This window comes from Buteo buteo, chromosome 1 (genome assembly GCF_964188355.1).
Source record: "Buteo buteo chromosome 1, bButBut1.hap1.1, whole genome shotgun sequence".
Classification (NCBI taxonomy): Eukaryota; Metazoa; Chordata; class Aves; order Accipitriformes; family Accipitridae; genus Buteo; species Buteo buteo.
The window spans coordinates 75,425,343-75,444,796 of record NC_134171.1 but is presented as its reverse complement, the minus strand read 5'-3'; the positions used below and the strand labels follow the sequence as shown (position 1 = coordinate 75,444,796).

Genomic DNA, 19,454 nt, shown 5'->3' with positions numbered 1-19,454 from the left:
CTACTGACATCCTTTCAATTTGCCTTAGTCTCAACAGGGTTTTCTCTTGTTGCTTCTTAAGTTCAGCAGAGCAAGGAAAGAATGGGAAGCACACTGTGCACTTGAAGTCACAAGACATGTGGAAGGGAGGAGAGGAAAATTGTAGGAAGCACACTTCAGAGACATTGGTACAACGCAGGAGAGATACATCCAAACGTTTAAAACGTATGTAACTGGTGAGATACTGCTGCCCTGTTGTGTCTTTCTCCTCATAGCAGTTATGTTCTTTTTATCCACAATGCCTTTGAAGCACTGACTGTCCTCCAGCTGGCCAGTCTACTATGCTATCTTCATTGAAGTCTTGACTATAACTACAACTCAAGTTTTGCTAGAGTACTGTGGAACTGGAAGCAAGCATCTAGCCTTTATTTTTAGATACTAGGAGCCGGGCAGCTTGTAAGCTGATGAGTAGAATCAAATCTTCTGCAAGAATACATTACAGGAAAAGCCTGCATTTTTTTCCCCCTAGTTACTTATGTTCTTTTTTTTATAATCTTGCTTCTTTCCAGATAGAAATTTTACTACTGGAAGTCAAAGATAATATCCAGAATGCATAATTTTGCCATTTAAAGAAGATTGCTAAAATAACCTTTCTAACATTATTGAAAGACAAGGACTTATTTTATATAAGCTGTAATCCTATTGACTTCTTTTTATTCACATACATTTTCCTCATAATGTTGAATTCACTTTGGAAACATGTTTTTCCCAAATGTAAGTGAAGGCAACTTCACCGAAATTGGCCATCGAGTTATGAGTAATTTGCGCTAAAATATAATGTATCTCTGAATCAATGCCCTTGAGATATTTGGAAAGATTATTATCACCTTCAGTGTGTTTGGGCCAGGCCCTTTCTCAGTAACTGAAGGTAAATCTCTGAGTTTTCATGTCACTTCACTGCAGTAATGAACAAAATCCTCTCCCTTACTGCATAGGAGCCTCCCATTATAACAGGATGGAGCAGTCAGGCAGGATATGGTAACGTAACTTACTAGCCTTTGAGTTCAGCAATCATTTATTTATTATGCTGTGAGTATTTACAGAAGCTGTATCTGATTTATATAAAACTCCAAATGTACACTCCTTTATGAGATTTTTCTGGTTGTAAATTCCATATTCCTCTCATTGTGTTTTCATTTTTAATTTACTACATTCCCCCAAAGGCTTTCGTTTAACTAGTTTGCTTGTTGTAAATTCAGCAGTGATATTCTTTAAATAAACAGAAGCACAGAACATAATTTCCTGGTAACACTGTTTAGAAAATGGATCAGAATAAGGCCCCAAAGCTATTCTGATGATGAATTAATTATAAGATTCCAGGAAAAACACAACATTGACATTTTACAAGTTTTGGCATGCAGCCTTGTATAATGGTGCACACTTAATAAAGTTGTTTTGATGCTTATAGTATGAATACAGACTTAACTCTCTAAGAATCAAAAAGTATTTCGGCATAATGTAAACTTAAATGGTAACCTCCTATACTTATTTCTCCATTTAAGTTATGGAAATCTATCTTTATTATGCAAACAGAACAAAAGAGCGGATCTGAAAATGCTGAGCCCATGTTAAAATATCTTGACTGGCCGTTTTTCCTGCGTATCAACTTTCAGCGGCTTTTGCTTTAATGGTAAGTTTTCTGGTCTTTTATCATTAGAATGATCAAGGAAAAAATCATATAGTAGTACCTGGTTTTCCTCATGCTATTCAGTAACAGTTCCTTTTCTGCTTTACATTTATGCATTTTCAAGTAGTCTATCTGTCATACTCGTACACTTCTGTGTCTTCAGCTGAGCAACTCTCCAATATGTAAAACTCTCAAAATTCCTGTAAAACCAAGGTACGGTATCCCCGTTTTGCAGTTTGGGAACCAAGACAAATATACCCAAACCTGACATACCCATAGGAATCACATCTCTAATACACCTTTCGGTATTTCACCTGAAGAAATCAAGCTGCTGTGACAGTTCTTGGCAGGAAGGACAACAAAAAAATACAGATGAGAACTGCGTGTAATGAAAGTAAAGCCCTTTAGCACTTATAAAATTTTTAGTAGCTGCTTAAGTTCTTTTGAGAAATTTTCAACGCTAAAGATGCAGATCCTCAAACACGTTTCTTAAACGTCTGCCTTCATGCTCTCACTGTAGGAAAAATTACTTGAACATAATACTGAAAAAGTTAAGTTCCTAGTCCTATTTTCAGAATGCTTGTACTGGGAACTTGTGCGTTCTGTGCAGGCAGACGCAGGCACCTCGCTCCTTCAGTGCGCCCTTCCCTCCCTGACTGGGGAATTCTGTCCGCTGCCCCCCGCCCCCCGCTCCGAACCCCGGAGGCGCCATCTTGTGGAGCCATTGCCCGCCGACGCGCCGGTCACGTACCCGCTTCTCCCCTGAAGGGGCGCCGGGGCCAATCGGAACGTCCCACGTGGCGGAGCCGGGGCGCGTGCGAGCCCTCGGCGGGACGGCGCCTCCCTCAGCCGCCCGTTGCCGCCTTCGCCTTGTCCTTGTCGGGCCGGGCGCGCTTTGTCGGTGGGCTTTGAGCTCCGGGGGATGGGTCACGTCTTAAAACGACCCGTCCGGGTGGATAGAAAGGTTGGGTTCTGTCAGCAGCTTCCTTGTGTCGTCCTCCTACCCAGGGTCCCCAAATCACCTGCCCTTCCCCACAGTGCTGGGTGACAGGATCTTTGGAGGCTCTCGACAGTTTGAGGAACTCTGTAATGATGCCCGTTATGAAAATTTGAGCATGAGGTTGTGACCAAAGATAAACCTGACTTGCGGTTGCTGAGGAAGCAAGCTGAAATTTAGGATGCAGTTCCTGTGATGTTCTGTTTGCTTTCTTCTTTGTCTGAAGAGAGTGACATGGAGTAGTTGCAGCTATTTTTGCCACCTTTGTTAGTGCAAGGAACATTTCTCAAGCTTCCTCAAGTTGTAGGAGCTATACAGGTTCATTAATATTACACTTTGCGTAACTTAATTAGCTCTTTTGAGAGCGGGAACGTAGTACACCAGGAAGATTGCTGTGATACACTGCAGTCAGTTATCGTGTTAATTTGTTTAATCCTAGCTTGGTTGTCTGTGCATGATTTGTGTGGTCTATAGCCTAAAAATCTTGACCTTACGTGGACTGTCAGAGAAATCCCAGCCTCATTAAAGTCTTTGTGAGATAAGGGTGCTGAGTCATTTGAGTGTGACTGCGTAACACCTGTATGATCCTTACTCACATTTGGCACCATAGGAAAGCGGGCTTTATAGCAGCTCAATATTCTGGTGTTTCTGCATCTAGCCCTGGCGAAGGAAGCGTCATAGACTGTGCGTAATAAAAATGAATTTTCTAAATTGTTTAATAATCTCCTAAGATCCAAATGATGTTGCAACAAGGGTTTTAATTAGTTCTTGTTCTAATTTGTCTGCTTTTCCTGACTCTGATGTTACTTAGCTTTGGAAATGACCTTCGTTCTGATGATACTGATTTTCAGTCCCAATGCTTCCTGTACAAAGCCAAAATATTACGTTATATATTGAATTATTATACAAATTATCTGGTCAAAGTGCCTCCTTCCCGAGAAGGATATAGATTATGGTAGCCTGTGCGGGAATTAATAATTGCATTTTCATATTCTTCTTGGACGCTGGATAACTTGGACTGTTACTTAAGTTAGAGTAGTAGAAACTCACATAGGCCAAGAATGCAGATGTCTGCCTTCTTGGCAATGGGCTGTTTATAATTGTCTCAAGAGTTCACTGTGAATCTCTGAAGTTCTTTTTACCCATGTTATCTGTAGGACAGCTTGGCAGGAATTGAGTATTTGGCTTCAAAATCTGAGTCAGTAATACTATGTTAATTGCAGGTTTTTCTGATGAATGTGTTAGATAAAATGTTTCACAGCCATGCTGTTGTGGTTTTGATGATGCTGTAAATAAGAACTAAATAGCACATTCACACAGCAAAAATTCTCTGAGCCACAGTCAACCCTCCAAGAAGCAAATATAAGAAATTGAGATTGAATTAGTATGAAACATCATACAAACAATCCCTTATTACAATTGTACTCCTGTTAAATTCTCATTCAATTTGTAATCTTTTTCTGTCCAAAGGCGGTTGAATCCAACTGTTCTATCACCATTTCAAGCATTTATTCCAGTGGGGGTTGCATAAACTGACTGCCACATCTTCTTGCTTACTCACCTTCTTCTGACTCCTTCCTGGTTTTTTTTTCAAAATCTTCTTACACATTTCTGTATTTTTCAATCTGTCTAATGTTTCTCACTACTCTTTATCAATAAGAATCTCGGAGAGAATACTGTTTTTTAATGAGCTCAAGGAGCAGATATGTTTTTATCTCCTATTCATTTTAATAGTCTCAATATTTACATTTTTTTAGCGTGCTTAAGCACACATATACATGCACACGTACCTTCTGTCTCTTTAATGTCTTAGGGTTTTCTGATGGTCTTCCATTTTCCTCCCACATGGTTATCTGATACCACCCAATATTGGCTTTAATCTAAGAGAAAATGGCGAGTCTTTTGGTTAAATGACTACCTGTAATCTGGAGTTTTGGATGTGGTTCTGGTCTGTGTTATACAGATTGGTGTCACTCTGAGAAAGCCACTGCAATTGCAGCTTAGGTTTGCTGAGGGACCTGTAAGCAAACATCACTTTATCCTCAATCATGTTTATGATTGGCTTGCATGCTGAATATAAACTCTGAGTGCAAGAGTAATGTTGTTATTAGATTACTATAAAAAAAAAATTGGCTAAACATTTTCTTTTTTAGAAAATTATTATTATTAAGGAGATATCAATATATTTCTATTAATTAAAAACAATACTTTATTGCACTACTGTCAGACAGCTATTAGTTCTAGTAAAAGAATATAAAAGAAACAGCTCTAGGGGTCTGGGCAGTACATTTATTTCGCAGTCTAGGCTCTCAGCATGTTCCATTTACACAAGAGAAAACCCTTCAATTATAAGATCCTTAATTTACCCAGGAAATTTCATAAGGAAAATGATTAATTACTTTAAGCAATCAGTTTTACAGATAATCACAGTTCTTTATTTAAACTGAAAAAAAGCAAAAGGGGATCTTATGAATAAAACATAAAGGAAAAAAAGAAAAAAGCTTTTAGTTTAATAAATATGAAGTCAGCATTGAAATATTTCTTCAAATAGACAAATCTTGTTAAAATTGTACCTCTGTTCATATTAACTATTAATTGTGGAATTTTTTTGTGTTAATACAGTTAGAGCATGGGCTTTAGCACAAAGTGTAAGCAAAGTTTCTGTTAAAATGGTCCATTGCTACACATTCTTGAAAATTTTTATTCAGTTCAGTTGACTTGAGCAACTAGAAACACATTGCACATGGAAGTAGAAAACCAGTAGTGAAAAGCTGAAAAGGGTTCTTGTGGTTATGCATACTTGACATGCATTCAGTGACCTGTTGTTTTTTATACTGTCCAAAACAGCAGTGGGAGAGACTTAATCTTCCTGGGAGAACGGCAACCTTAAAGTGAGAGGTGTAGGTTGCATCCACTGAAGCACGTAGCATTTTCTGTAGCTCTCAAACCAGTGCCTTTTTCAGAGTTTGCATGCTAGAGGAGGCTTGCACAAGCAGGCAGAGGAATTCCTGCATTGGTTTTTGTTAGCTGGCTACTGCTGAGGTCACTCAAGAACTTTGTGTTATCAACACAACTATGGATATCCAAGTAATTTTACTGTGAAAAACCAAGGCGCTTATGGTGTTGGATGGCAAATAGCATCCTGCTTCAGAAATGCTATTCAGTACTTTAGTGCCTAAATTCTTCTGCAGGCCTTTAGCACGGGTAGCCTGAATAACATTTGAGTGAAGTATTCTAGACACTGGAAGAAAATAGAGAAACAAAACTTTCCTACATTCTGACCATCAAATTCTCATGCTGTCCACCATTTTAGGTGATGTAGCTGAGTAATTCATCCAGTACAGGGTGTATTTGGTATTGTTATTACTAGTGGACTAGGAATCTGTGTGGCCAGAGACAGAACAAAACAATGTGCTCCTCAGCACTGAAATTTACACTGCTGTTGCTGGAACAAAGGTATAAGAAACATCAGCTCCTGTCTGAGAGGTTGATACCTGTTTACATTGAGTGATATGCAGAAAAAACGTAGTATCAACTGTATGTAAAGGTGCTGCACAGGGGGAAATTTGAAGAAACGTGCTAGGTTAGGGAAAATAGCATTCATAACTACCCAGATCATGTTTATGTGTCTTGGATTGAACACATAGGGCTCTTGTTTTGGTAGATAACAGAAAGAAAAGTGGCTGTTTGCAGTGGTAGATAGCTTTGCCATTCTGCTGCAGTGGTGTCCTGTTTGTAAAGCATTCTGAATGTCTTGTTAAAGCAGTTAGTTTTCAGCTGAGAGGCATCTCACTTGTGGCATGGGCATTTGTCATCCTGTAGCTCTGATGGACAGATAATGTTTTGCTGTTATTTAAAATTTTCATCTACAGTGCAATTGTGTCAATTGATAGGATTTCTTTCTGGAACTGTGGACTCTTAGGATTTTTTCTTTTAGTAAGAATTGATTACTCTTCTAGCTTTTCCTAGAAGGAAATACTCATATTTAAAACATTTCTTACCAGAATGGATATCTCCTCTAAGGAATACTTTGGTACTTCGGTTTTCTGGTTTTGTATTGACTCAGCCCCTGAGGATAACACATGTATTTGGAACTACGGCTTGAGTGGGTTTGTAGGCTCAATTTAAACGTCAAATTTGACTGATGGGGTATGACAATGAAGAGACTGGCACAAAAAAAAAAATTGTCGGAAAACCACTAAACTTTTTGTAATGATGATTGCGTCAGTCCCTAAAAGGGAAAGAAAACTACCTGCATCACCTAAAAAAAAAAAAAAAAAAAAAAAAAAAAAAAAAAAAAAAAAAAAAAAAAGAAAAGAAAAAACCCCACACCTGTATTCCATGAATTATGCACAATTTTGCATCTACCCATTACTCTTTACATTCTGGAAACACATGTTAACAGAGAGCATGCTATTGATTTCTTAACTGTTTGTATAGCCACCGTCCCTAACCATCCTCTTCCCCCTTCCCTCCCCCCAGTCCCTAGCTCACAGAATACATTTGGTCATTCAGTACTCCCTCTTCTTTCTATCCTAGTTTGAGAAATCCTTTATGCATACTAGGGAAGAAAGAAGTGCTCGGTGAGTTAATATCCCTGTTGCTCCTAAGGGAAAGAAGAGTATCACTTTGCAAAGAAGTGGTCTGCAAACACATTTTTAATGGGAGCTCTTTTAGTCCTTGCCTTGCTTGTCCCTCAGTTTGCCTGTGACCTTGAGTCAAATCATCTTTTCATTTTCTTGCCAGCACAAGTCCCCATCTGTCACAGAGCTGCAGAAGAGCTGACATTGGAAGCATGCAAGGCTCCTTCCAGATGTCTGAAGAAGGCCTCATCTGCATCTTCTTCCTGATGAAGCAATCTGTACCAGACATGCACAGCAGTAGCTCCCATGTATCCTGTCCTCCCATGTTCTCCAAGGATGTGGTGTGGTAACCTGACTCTTGGCTCACCAAAGCCTGGTTCGTGTTAGCTTCAGCCAGCTGAGCTCTGCTGATACTCCTGTGCTCCATCTAGGATACATGCCATGCCATGTGCCCATACTCTTGCAGCGCTGCCTTAAGCGTTGCCTCATCTAGACCAAGGTTTTTGCAATTACCGGTTCTACCGGGAGATGCTTGCAAAGCAATGGGTATACATATTACAACATGCATATTTAATTCACAGCGAAAAGTGATGAATGTGATGGTTTTGAAACTGGAAGTATGAAGCTTAATGCTTCTGTGTGATCTCTCTTTGCTGAGTTCTTGTTTTAATTTTTATTACTGGTGCTCTAAACCTTTGCTTTATATTTAATTAAAAAAAACCACAGGAGTGACTCCTAATGATTTGATCTAGATTTTTGTCACTCAGGTCTGGGCGATGCTGCTAAAAACAAAATGAGATGCTAGACAGCATAGATTTTAAATTTCTGTTTTGTCTCCTACTACCGTGTACTTTTTCTTGATGGAGGAAAGATAAGAGATGAAAGATCTAAAGGCTTGTATACTAACATTTTAATTTAAAGAGCCTACATACTGAGGATAGTCTGAAACGACACTCTGAGACACAGTTTTGTATGTTTTATGCATTAACACACCATCTGCTTTTCATGGAAGAAAAGGGTACAGGAGGCTTTTCTGTAGCAATCTATCTTTTTAAACAAAACACAACATGCTTTATATTGGCATAGTCCTTTGAGGAAAGACGCAGCATTAATTGCATAAAGCATCTTAGACAATTATTGCTTCAGAATTTTTAGAAGCCTTGAAACCTTATTTGGTGCAAGCCATGAAAAGAATTACTGGAATAAATGGAACTGCAGAGAGACCCATTCTTAAGTTCAAGCAATTTTTTCCTTTGTACCTGTTCCACAGAATATGGAAGAGTAGAGTTTTTTACTGCTGAAAAAACCCTGTTCTAGAAAGTTTGGGGGAGAAAATTAAAGTAAGGTAAATGTGCCAGGGGCTCTTGAAATGACCATAAATAAAGTAACCCTATTCAGTGTACAGATCTGGTTCCTTGAAAGTATTCTACCTGTAAGCTTTGGGGTGCTGAACTCCCAAAAGATCTTCTAAAAAGCCACGCCCAAGTGAGGAGGTTGTAGGAATATGTATGACCCCATGTGCCAGGTTGGAGTAGCAGAGGAAGTGTAACATCATTATTTTTGCATACCAGAATTGGGAACTTCCCAATTCCCATGTCCCTATATGTGAATAATACTATATACATGACATTAAGTATTTCATTAGCAGCAAAATCTCAGTTGTAGCTTATGTATAATAGTTTCCTGAAAGTTTTGATTCTGGTTTACAGTTTGTTGTAGCTTGCCCAAAGCGATTGTTGTTCTGGCTTCCAAAGGTAACATGGATAGTAACAGACTGTCATAGTAGGGGAGCCATAGGTGACCACATTTATCATGTTCTCATGTATGGAGATGAGAAAAAATGTAGAAATAAACTGTGAAGAGGAGACATGAGGAGATTACGTATCAAAAAAAGGGAATGATCAATAAAGGCTTTTGCTAGGATGTTGTGACAACTGGCTAAATGTTGTGAAATGTGGGCAGACAAAGAAGAACACATTAGGGATTCATTGGTAATTGGAACTGTTGATAAGGAACTGTCATTAAGGTCCAGAGTACAATCTGATAGCAGAGGAAGCTATTCATATAGCTCATCACACTAAGTTCATCAGCAAACAAAATACTGATCCAGGAAACTGCTAAGAGGGTGGATGTGTTTGCTCACAGTCAAAAAAAAAAACAAAAGTGTTGCATAAAGATAGTGGAGGTAAGAGTGCAGTGTGTGTAGCATAAAAACCAAATGTGCTTTTATTCACGCAGCAGAAGGGGGAAAAAGTCCAGCATTACAACAGGACATGCAGCAAGCAGGTTGTTTGTCAGTCAAAATACAGGGAAAAAAGAGCACTTTAAAATGTTAAATTATATATGAAGATTTGTATGAGACTACAGCAGCATGCCAGGCTACAAAATGCCAAGATTAAAATCATGATGCTGTAACCTCAATTGGAGTCCAGCGGAGCTATGATAGTTTACACAGTCTGTAGTCTGACATTTTACATCGTGGTCTGAAACCTACCCCAGAATTTCAAAACACCTTTATAGGAACACACATTTACCACTTATTCTCATGTCCCGCATAAAAGCATACCTTTCATAGAGCTGTAAAACTCAATGTTAACTGAAGATTTGCCATTTCCCCAGCCCACCCAACCCCACCCCCCTGCCTCTTTTGCATCACCTCTGCCCTATAAATATTTCAGAGGATAGTGACCGGGAGGATGCAAGAATAGGAATAATTAACAGTGTTCTTATAGAAGACAAAAGAGAAGCGCAGAAAGTATTCTAAAAGATTGATTTCTATTAAAAATCAAGGAAATAGTACAGTACATTGTTAGGTAAACTAAAATAAAATGAAATAGTCATGATTCTTTGCTAGCAAGAAGTTTATCCACAAATTTCAGGATTACAGTCATCAAAGCATATAGCCCTCAGTTTCATCAAATCTTTGTGCAGTTATTTCAGATCATGAGAATGGTGACTCTGTTCACATAGATTTCTACCAAAATAAGTAACTGTGATCTAGCTAATAAAAAAATCTCCTCTTATTTAATGTTTGTTGGCAATTAAGTCCATAAGTTCTAGAAAGATTCTGAAGCTTTATGCTACCAAATACAGGATTTCAGGTTTTAGTTTGCATTCTCATGAACAGATTTTTTAACCTAATCGTTACTGGGTTAAAACATTATACCAGCATGTGCAATCTAAATACCAAACACACAAATGCATTTGTATATATTGAATGTATAGAATGAAACTGTGCATTGAATTACTTTGTTTTGCTTCCAAGCAATAAGTCAAGAAAGAAGCATGGTGTTGAAAATGAACTTTGCACAAAGATGTGATTTTGTGAAGAACGTGATCCTAATCTGAGGTACTTAAATCCTTTGGTCTGGTAAAATGCTTGTAAGCAGTAAGTCAGGTGATCAAAACGTAAAGTTCAGTTAAGCACCTCTTTCACATCAGTACCTTTGATGAGACTTGAGATTCCCCTGGTAATGTGAACTATCATGTCCACACTATGCCTTCCAAGCATGCTTGCAGAAAAAGCTGGATTAGGCTGTGAAGCCCTGCTTCTCCACCCCCTTGCCTGCCCATCAGTAGTCGGTCTGCAGTGAAGAGCCTGGAAGCCTTCCTGGCTCATGGATCTCTGCCCTTGCACTGTTTGTGTCCTGGCCTCACGTTGGCTGACCACCTGTTCTCCCACAGTAATTCATTGAAAAGGCAAGAGGTCCTGGTGTGAATGACTGGGAGGTTGGCTTCAGGGTGGGCCATGGCATGCAGCTGCCTTGCTATCTAGATGGAGGTGGTGGGCATGCAGAGAGACAACCACAGGAGGGGGTGTACCAGATCTCTGTTGCTCTCATCCAAACCTGCGCATCTGCTACCAAAGACCCTATGATGTGATGGAAGCACATTTGGGTTCCTAACAGGTCCCCAGTTGCAATGAGGTACAGAAACCCAAAATTCATAATGGCTTTCTTCTTGGCTTTGGCTGAACAGGAGTGAAGGCTACCTTGCTATTTGTTTACATAGGTATTTCTGAATCATGTAATATTTGTGTGTGTTAACTCTGGGAGGGCAGAGTTTAGTCATCGTTAATTCTGTTTAGTTTCTCTAAGTTACCTATAGTCTCAGACGGCTGCATATTAGATGGCTGGTCCAGTCAGCGGCAGTGGGATTCTTATTATTAAACATTAAATTGTCAGAATAAGCTACATAGGTGTTCATACTACACAGGTACAAAGAATAGGATGTAATCCAATCTCTTGTGTTTAAGTACTAACCTTATTTGTGTGACATGGTTGAAATCACATGCAATACTATATTGATGACCATCTCTTAAATGATATTTTGTATAGGGTTTTGTGCCTTTAAGTGGATGGTAAGGGATTTAGTAACTACAGCTTTCTTAGAGGCCAGGTTGCTATTTTTTATTTATATATTCGTTTATTTAGGTTTAAGAACTCCATACCAAAAAGTGCCCTTCCAGTGCTCTGAGGCCCCATGACAGATACTCGAAACAGAGTAAAGGTGAGTTACACAATTAATCACTCTTACATCAGCAGCACCAGATATTTAGGAGTTTCATTGTTTGCCTTTGAAAGTTTCTTAATAAAAAGATATCTGTTTGGACAAAATTTTTTGTTACTGGTCATTGGCCTTATTCACCTTCCTACTGTTCACACTTAAATTGCTATTTTGAAGTGAAGAAAACAACATTTAAAGCATGGAAACTACTGCCATTGTTCTCCATTATGCTGTGGATGGTACCCAGTGTGTAAAAGTTATAAAGGGAATAATTATACAATTTGTATTCTTTCTGGGTCCAAATTAGCAGGTGCTTTGAGGTAAAACATGGATGAATTTCCCATAACCAGACTGATGTCGCAAACAAGATAGCTAAAAAGTGCCTGCGGTTATCTTCAAATGAAGTTATATTAGAATTGTGTCCAATATTGTTTATTACAAGGTGAAGACACTCAGAGCAAATAGAAAGCAATGGGTTTTTCATTCTCCATAGACTTTGTTCAAGCTTTGCTTTGTAATGATATTTATACTTATGTTTTGTTTTATAAAAATTAACTTTAGAGAGTGATATTTTAAACTGCTTATAGCCTTTTGTTTCCTAACAGACTTAGTCCACATATTAAAAATGCAGGGACTGTGTGTGGTGGGGTGTTTTAGCTCTGAGTACATGGCAGCAGACAGCTGCATCAAGACTACTGCAATGCTTGTTGCTACCAGCAAACGACCTTGTGACCAGAGCCAGCATGCCTTCACACTGCCTCCCCTTATACATAGTCCACTCTGTTTTCCCCTGCGTTTTTCCCTTGGATGATGCTATGGCTATTCTCACTTCCCAGTGCAACAATTTGAGAAGGCCAGGTGTGATTTACATTTTCATCCTAACAGTTGTCTACAGGGAAGAATAATATCCCACAGGTCCCTACTTTCTTTTCATGGTCCCTATGGTCAAACTGTATTGCACATCATTCGTGTCATATAGGCTGTATCTATAATTACCTGCCTGACTGTACTTTACAAGTTCCCAAGATCCAGGTCAACCACTCATACTGTGTGCTCAGTTTCCTTTCCATAATGGGAATGCGGCTGTCTATTCTGTTAGGGTCTTTTTTTCCTAGTTCTATGTAGGTACAGATTTTAGAGCACAGCTTATACACCCACCCTTAGTTTGGATATGTTATTGTTCCTGTATATAACAATAGGGGCATTCCTGTAATAATGCAAGTATGGGAGTAAAGCTTATGTCTGAGTTCTTCCATATTACTTTGCTACTTGGGCATAGACTACTGTTTTTGTGCAAACAATCAATCATGTTGTTATGAGTGTATCATTATCCAGCCAAATAGTTGGTTTACAAAACACAGACATTAGTGAATTACTTTGACCACTGTTTATCTATAACTATTTGTAATTTTAAAATGTTAGAAATTTAATGCTTTTAGAAACTTTACTGTACAAACTATTTACATGATGAAATGACATGGATAATTTTTCCATGTGGGTGTATTATTTTCCATAACAGATTTATTGGTTGTTTCAAAATACTTTACATTATCCCTTTCATTTTACTTAGTTACAAAAGTTCAAAACACACTTGGGACAAAGTCTGATGGTTTAGTTTCACACAGCTGCTTCAAATGAGTGAATTAGATGCTCACCAAGTACAATATTAAAGTAAACTGAACATGAAATATATTGAGAATGTCAACATTTTTCTACTGGAAATTAACAGAGACATTAATTAAAATCAGGTTAGATATGAGTGTATTATACATACTGTGGTCTCTATGCAAAATTATTTTTAAAAAGCACTTAGAGGTATTTAGTATGTCTCACTTAGAAGTATTTAGTATGTCTACATTATTCTAGTCAAAGGCAAAATAATTTAGATAGCTCTTCCTCAGCAATTTCAAGAACATGAGAGCATAGGAGTTTCTCTCTGAAAGTGATAATACCTGTTCGCAAATAGAGTAACACTGACATGCCACATGATGTGAAATAGTGAGGGACTCTCCCCATTTGGGTGCTTATATGAGAAATGCTAACCATCTGCAAGCTGACCACACTATTCGATCTTACTGGTAAAAGTGGCTTGGCATCATAAAGGACAGGGGAATAGAGTAAAAACTATTTTAGTAGCTCCTGAACTATTTCTGTGTGAGTTAACCTGGGACCAGAGGCAGTTCTTCACAGTTTCTGATAGCATCTGCTGCTTTTCTTCATTTTGCTACTGACAGTGCAGCACAGTACTTTGGTTCACTGAATTTTTTCTTTTTCTTTGGCTTTCTAAATTTTTCTGTCTTTGAATAAAAACATAGCCATTTTTTTTAATATATATGTGATTAGGCAGTATTTGTCATACAGCATTTACCAGAACACCATCAACTCTTCTTTGTACAGCTGTCTGCCTCATTCATTCAAATTTGCATTTGTCTAGTAGCAATGGGAGATAGTCTGTGCTCCTTCTGCAAACTTTTGATAAATCTTTTTAACAATCTAGAAAACTCAACATCAATATTTTCTCCAGTTTTTATACAGCCTTTTTCTTCTTATAAAATGATAAAAAAAGAAATTTAACTTGTCTTAAGTCATATGCAGTCCCATGACCAATCTGTAATGTCAGTACTGCCTAGCATTCTTGCTTTCTGTGTATCTTGAGTGTTCGTTTCATGGCTTAATGTAAGTTTGAGGAGTGTGAGGAAAAGAGGGGGAATGAGGAGGAAAATAATTGCTTGTATAAAGAAGCCTTGGTATATTGAAAAGAAAAATGAGTCATCTTGTTTTGTGGAATTCTATATGATTCCTGTGTTGAGTTATACAGCACTTAAATGGGTATTAGGTAAAAACATAACCCAAACAAAAAAAATAGAAACATATAATTTCATTGTTTGATTCACTGATTTCCACATTTTTCAGAAATAACAATGGTATCAGTAAAATCATGTCATAAATACGCTAAAAATATTAAACATCTTTAAGTACCAATGGACAAAAGGAAGATGGAGAGGAAAACTCATGAAGGTGGAAAATATAAAAGAATAAATCTCATGCTTCAAGGGAAGAAAATGAAGCCCAAAATTAGAACAATTTTTTTGTAATGATATCTGTTCTTTTCCCTTGCTGCTGCTTAGCCACAAAGTAAGTGTGCTGAAAATGAAATTAACTCTGACATACCCACCTCGTATCATCTAAATACAGGTTGACATGAAATAGCCAATAGAATCAATTGAATCAATAGTCTGTGCATTTAAAATTCTATTTAGAAAAGCACTGAAGAAAACTGAGAAACTGAATTATGAAAAGGAGTAGCAGCATTGAATAGTAAGGCCTATTTCTGACTGAAGTCCGAAAAGGCTTCATTATGTGTTTCATGAGCTTGTTTTGCAGATGTTTGTTTATATTTATGTTCACTATGAGGGAAAACTCCCTTTTAATTCTGACTTATATAGCACTTTCAAGGCAGAGAATTTGTATTAAAAGAAGTTGGAGGTCATGATGAGATGCTGCAGTGATTGGCAGCAGCATAAATCACAAATAGATGTAAGATACCCATTCCTTCTCCTCTCCTAGCCTGTGATAGTCTTGTAAGCTATTTTGTCATGTCATCTCATTCTGCTGTTCACAAGCATGTTGTGTGAAGCAGCCATGCCAAAATGAAAGGAGAAATGCAGGTTGTAAAATGTGTACATAACATTATGGTATTTTTCCTAGCTAGTTCATCTAGCAGCAGAAAAACACCCTTCAACTGTCTAGTCAAAAAGGAACAGGTATAAAGAAACATTGGGTCAGAATTCAGTGTCACATAATAGCCAAAGTTACATTTCACTACTTAAAAATAATTTTTCAATTTTTTTTTTCTAGTCAAAGATTCGAGAATGTCTTCACACTTTCATGTATCGTGGTGAATACATGCTTTCTAAATTTCCATTACTTCAACTGTTCACACATTCTGTGAAGTTTCTGTTTAATCTTACTCTTTTCCTCACCTCATTTGATCCATTTTTGTAAAGTTACTTTCTTTTAGATAAGATCTGTTTCAATGCAGAGGAAAACTACTGCTAAAGATTGACTAAAAATCATAGTTCTTACTATGCTTCCTATGTTTTCCTGTATTTCAGTAGTAAGTCTGTTCATAGCCTTTCAAAAAAACTGAAGTCTTTTGAAAAACTATACATATTTTAGGAAAGTGGAAATGAACAGAAGTCCTTCTCATTAATTCTTTTTTAAAGTCTGATCTCCTTGTTAATTTTTGTGTACAGTCTAGCTGAAAATATCTTTCCTTTTTGACTGTAAAACAAAGGACATTTGCATAGTTGTCTACAGTGTTTAATAATTCTTGCCTTCCCTGTGAAATTAAGCTGATCTGATTTCAGTTGAAAAAGAGATTGAGTGTTTCGTTATTCTGAGTGACGGGACACTTGTTCCTTGCAGAGAGCCAGGCAGAGTGGTCAGAGAAGGAAGCAAGCTCAAACCTGCACTCCTCACCACTGTTAATGTGACTGCTCTGAGTGGATGGGTTTTTTCTCTTTTATTCAGTTCACCTTGTTTCCTTTTAGAGGTTTTGTGTGTGTATTGTCCAAAACAAAACAAAATATACATTAAGGTTGAGTTAAATGAATAGGAAGCCTTACCATTTTATTTTCTAGTGAAAAACAAGCTAAACATCCCAAATATCGAGTAATACTCATGGTTGGTTTTTTCACATATGCTAAAGAAACATTTAATTGTAACAGAAGATCCAAAGACAATGGCAACAAGCACTTTTTTTCCTGAAGGCTGTGACACAGATGATGTCTGTTATTATTAAGATCTAGCTGTAACCCATCCATCTGTTAATCTTCTTGTGTATGCCATAGCAGGTTATTTGTAACTGAAGGCTGAGACAAAAAAAGACTTTACTTCTTTATAATAACCTTCCATGAACACAGGATAGTCTATTTATTATTATCTTTTATTTTTGAAAATGAGAGGTGTTGTACATTTATGTGACCTTTCATTCAGAGAAACAGTCTTGTACTTTCAGTGGCTTTTTGCACTTGCTGGGTCCTAACAGAATTTAGTCAAAATGAAGCAGTGTGCCTAATGTCTGTAAGATGCATCCTTTAAAATTCATTTTAGTAACTTTAAATTAAATGCATCACAGGCATCTGAAAAAAACAAGTCATGAGCAACAAGCCACAATCTTTCAACATATTTTGCATCCCATTCAGGCAGATGTTTGGCCTCAAGACATGTAAAGTAGATGGATTTGATTCTCTCTTGATCTCCTTGCAACTTGAACTGGGGAGATGAGAGAAGCTCAGCAGGAAGTTAGCTAAATAAAGGAACTAGATAAGCAGAAGCAAAATGCTGGAGAATATTGTAATAAGTAAATCTAAGACTAAATGTATATTTTTGCCAATTGTATAAATTCTACTAAAACATGGACATTGTAATAGCTCGTCTCTAAAAGGATGTGATAACCCTTTCGGGATATAATAAGAATACTTCTAATGATGGATGTGATTTTCTTTCATTTGTTTACAAAGCTAAAACTAGAGTCTAGACTTAGACTAGTCTGAAGAAGACGAAAAGTCATTTCTTCCATGTTGTAGTGTACTGGGTATGTTATTTGATTGCAAAATATATTTTATTACCTTAACAAAGAGCAACTGTATTAAACAGTCGGTTGAACCTGACAGCCAGTTTGCAGACCCAGAGCAAAATCTGAAGCATCTTAATTTCCCCAACTCGATTGTTGCAATGCCTTAAAGTTGCACTGTCTACATTAGGCACCCACTGTACCAGTAAAGATAGTGAAGATGGTTAAGTACCTCAGAAAAATAATCCAAAAATCCTGCAAGAGATGTGGAACAAACCAGTTAGGAAAAGCAGGTGCAAGCACATGCCTGATTTCTGGCCTCTATGTAAACCTGAGACATGTGCCCCACAGCCAGTAGTTAACCATCTCCACCGATCTGAAAGTAGAAAACAAGGGCTGTGCACACACTGCACACTGTAGCAGTGGCTAACTAAGCTTGGCTCATCCTTACTAAAATATAAAATACAGCCACAGGAAAAAAAACCCTGTTCATTTTAAGTATAATCACAAAATGTTTCAATCATCAACTCAAAACACAGGAGAGTTGAATTAATTTCTCTCTGCTGGGGGTAAGGACCAAGATTTTTTCCTCCTTCTTCCAACTTTCAAATTATCAAATACAAAAGATCAAAATAACAGTCTTTTTTTTCCTTATATATTTATGTTTAACAACTATTTGTCATTTTAAATTATCAAATTATTTTTAATACAACTTTTTGGGTAAATGTTATTTACATAATAGCAGCAGCAGAGAAACCTGGAAGACAAATTAAAAGCACTATACAAGGTGAGAAGAGAATTGCCTTTTTTTGGTGCAAGAGCCAAGAATGGCACTCAGACCATGAAAGTTGCCAGCAGAGCCCATCTGTTAAGCAACAGAGTAAATCAGATGCTGCAAGTTTCCAGTGATCTCAGGAATGGAAAACACCAAGGAGAGATGAATAAAGTCAGGAAGGTCATCTTCACCTCAGAGGCCTAACAGAGCTGTTTCTCTCTATAACCTGCTCTTAAGTTGGTCCTTTCCTGCACAGCACTGTGATTGATCAGTCCACTTAAAATGGACCCAGCCTTTGTGTCCCTGGCTGTGTCTGGTCAGATTTCTGAAACTCCAAGGGCAATATACTCTAGGGTGCGTACATGCTACTCTTTGTAGGAGCATTGTGCTTGAAAGATTTCAGTGTCTGGGGTTTTCTGGATGCTTCTTGTTCATACACACAGACGCTACCTTGGGACTCTGAGGAGCTAGATACTTCAGGTCTTTAGTTCGCTTATTTGGACAGAAATTTAATAAAGACTAGAAATTCTGTCTTGAGCACAGATACATTACTTCACATGGGTGTGAGAGATCTCTGAAGGCGCAAGTCCTGAGGAAACATTTTTTCCAATGTTCCCATTTCTCTTATTAATCCAGGCTCTATCACTTTCAGATCCTGCGTATACAACGAGCGTTTATGTGAGTGATGATTGAAGATTCAAGCTCTTCTCTGGCTTTTCTGTCTCTGTCAGGTATGTGGTCTGTATTACTTAGTTGCTTTAACAGGGTGAGACCTCTGTAAAATACTCATGTTCCATGGAACTAGGTCATTAGTTGAGGGATAATTAAAACCAGTGATTTAAACTGGTCTCAATAGCTCCTCAGTGGCAGGCATTCAGCAAGAAGTCTTGCACATTCCCCAAATTTGACCAATTCCTGTCCTGGAAAATCTGACTGCAGCTTGGCCTGCAGGACAGTTTTCCACTCACAGGGAAGAAAGATTGATGTTATACACAGGTATATCTTATTCTGTCACACCATTTTTTTTCTACAAATGTAGAAATGCAGCAGCTGATGCACATAGGACTTTATTTTAGGATAGAACATACGTAGAAAGTGTTGTGCAAGAGATACGCAACTGTATCCTACAGTGCTGCATTGCTTCTGGTACTTCTTTTTAACTTTGATGTGACTCAAACCATTTCAGTACATTTTGAGACAATATCCCATGTTCTTTCTAATGTAAAACTACACACTGGAGTCTGTAATCAGGCCCATGATGACAGGCTTTTGAGGAGTTTTACAGAGCTTCACTTGTAAGACTGCTGATTGCTATCTAGTTGTTTTATTCTGACACCACTTATCCACAA

At 37.8% G+C, this 19,454-nt stretch overlaps 1 long non-coding RNA gene across 1 annotated transcript; it reads left to right on the top strand.

Annotated features, from left to right (window-relative positions):
- The first annotated feature begins 10,584 nt into the window (after positions 1 to 10,584).
- LOC142029778 (uncharacterized) lies at positions 10,585 to 18,820 on the top strand. Its single transcript, XR_012650033.1, has 3 exons — positions 10,585 to 10,595; positions 11,680 to 11,755; positions 18,758 to 18,820. It is a non-coding gene; the product is annotated as an uncharacterized LOC142029778 (long non-coding RNA).
- Positions 18,821 to 19,454: the final 634 nt, after the last annotated feature.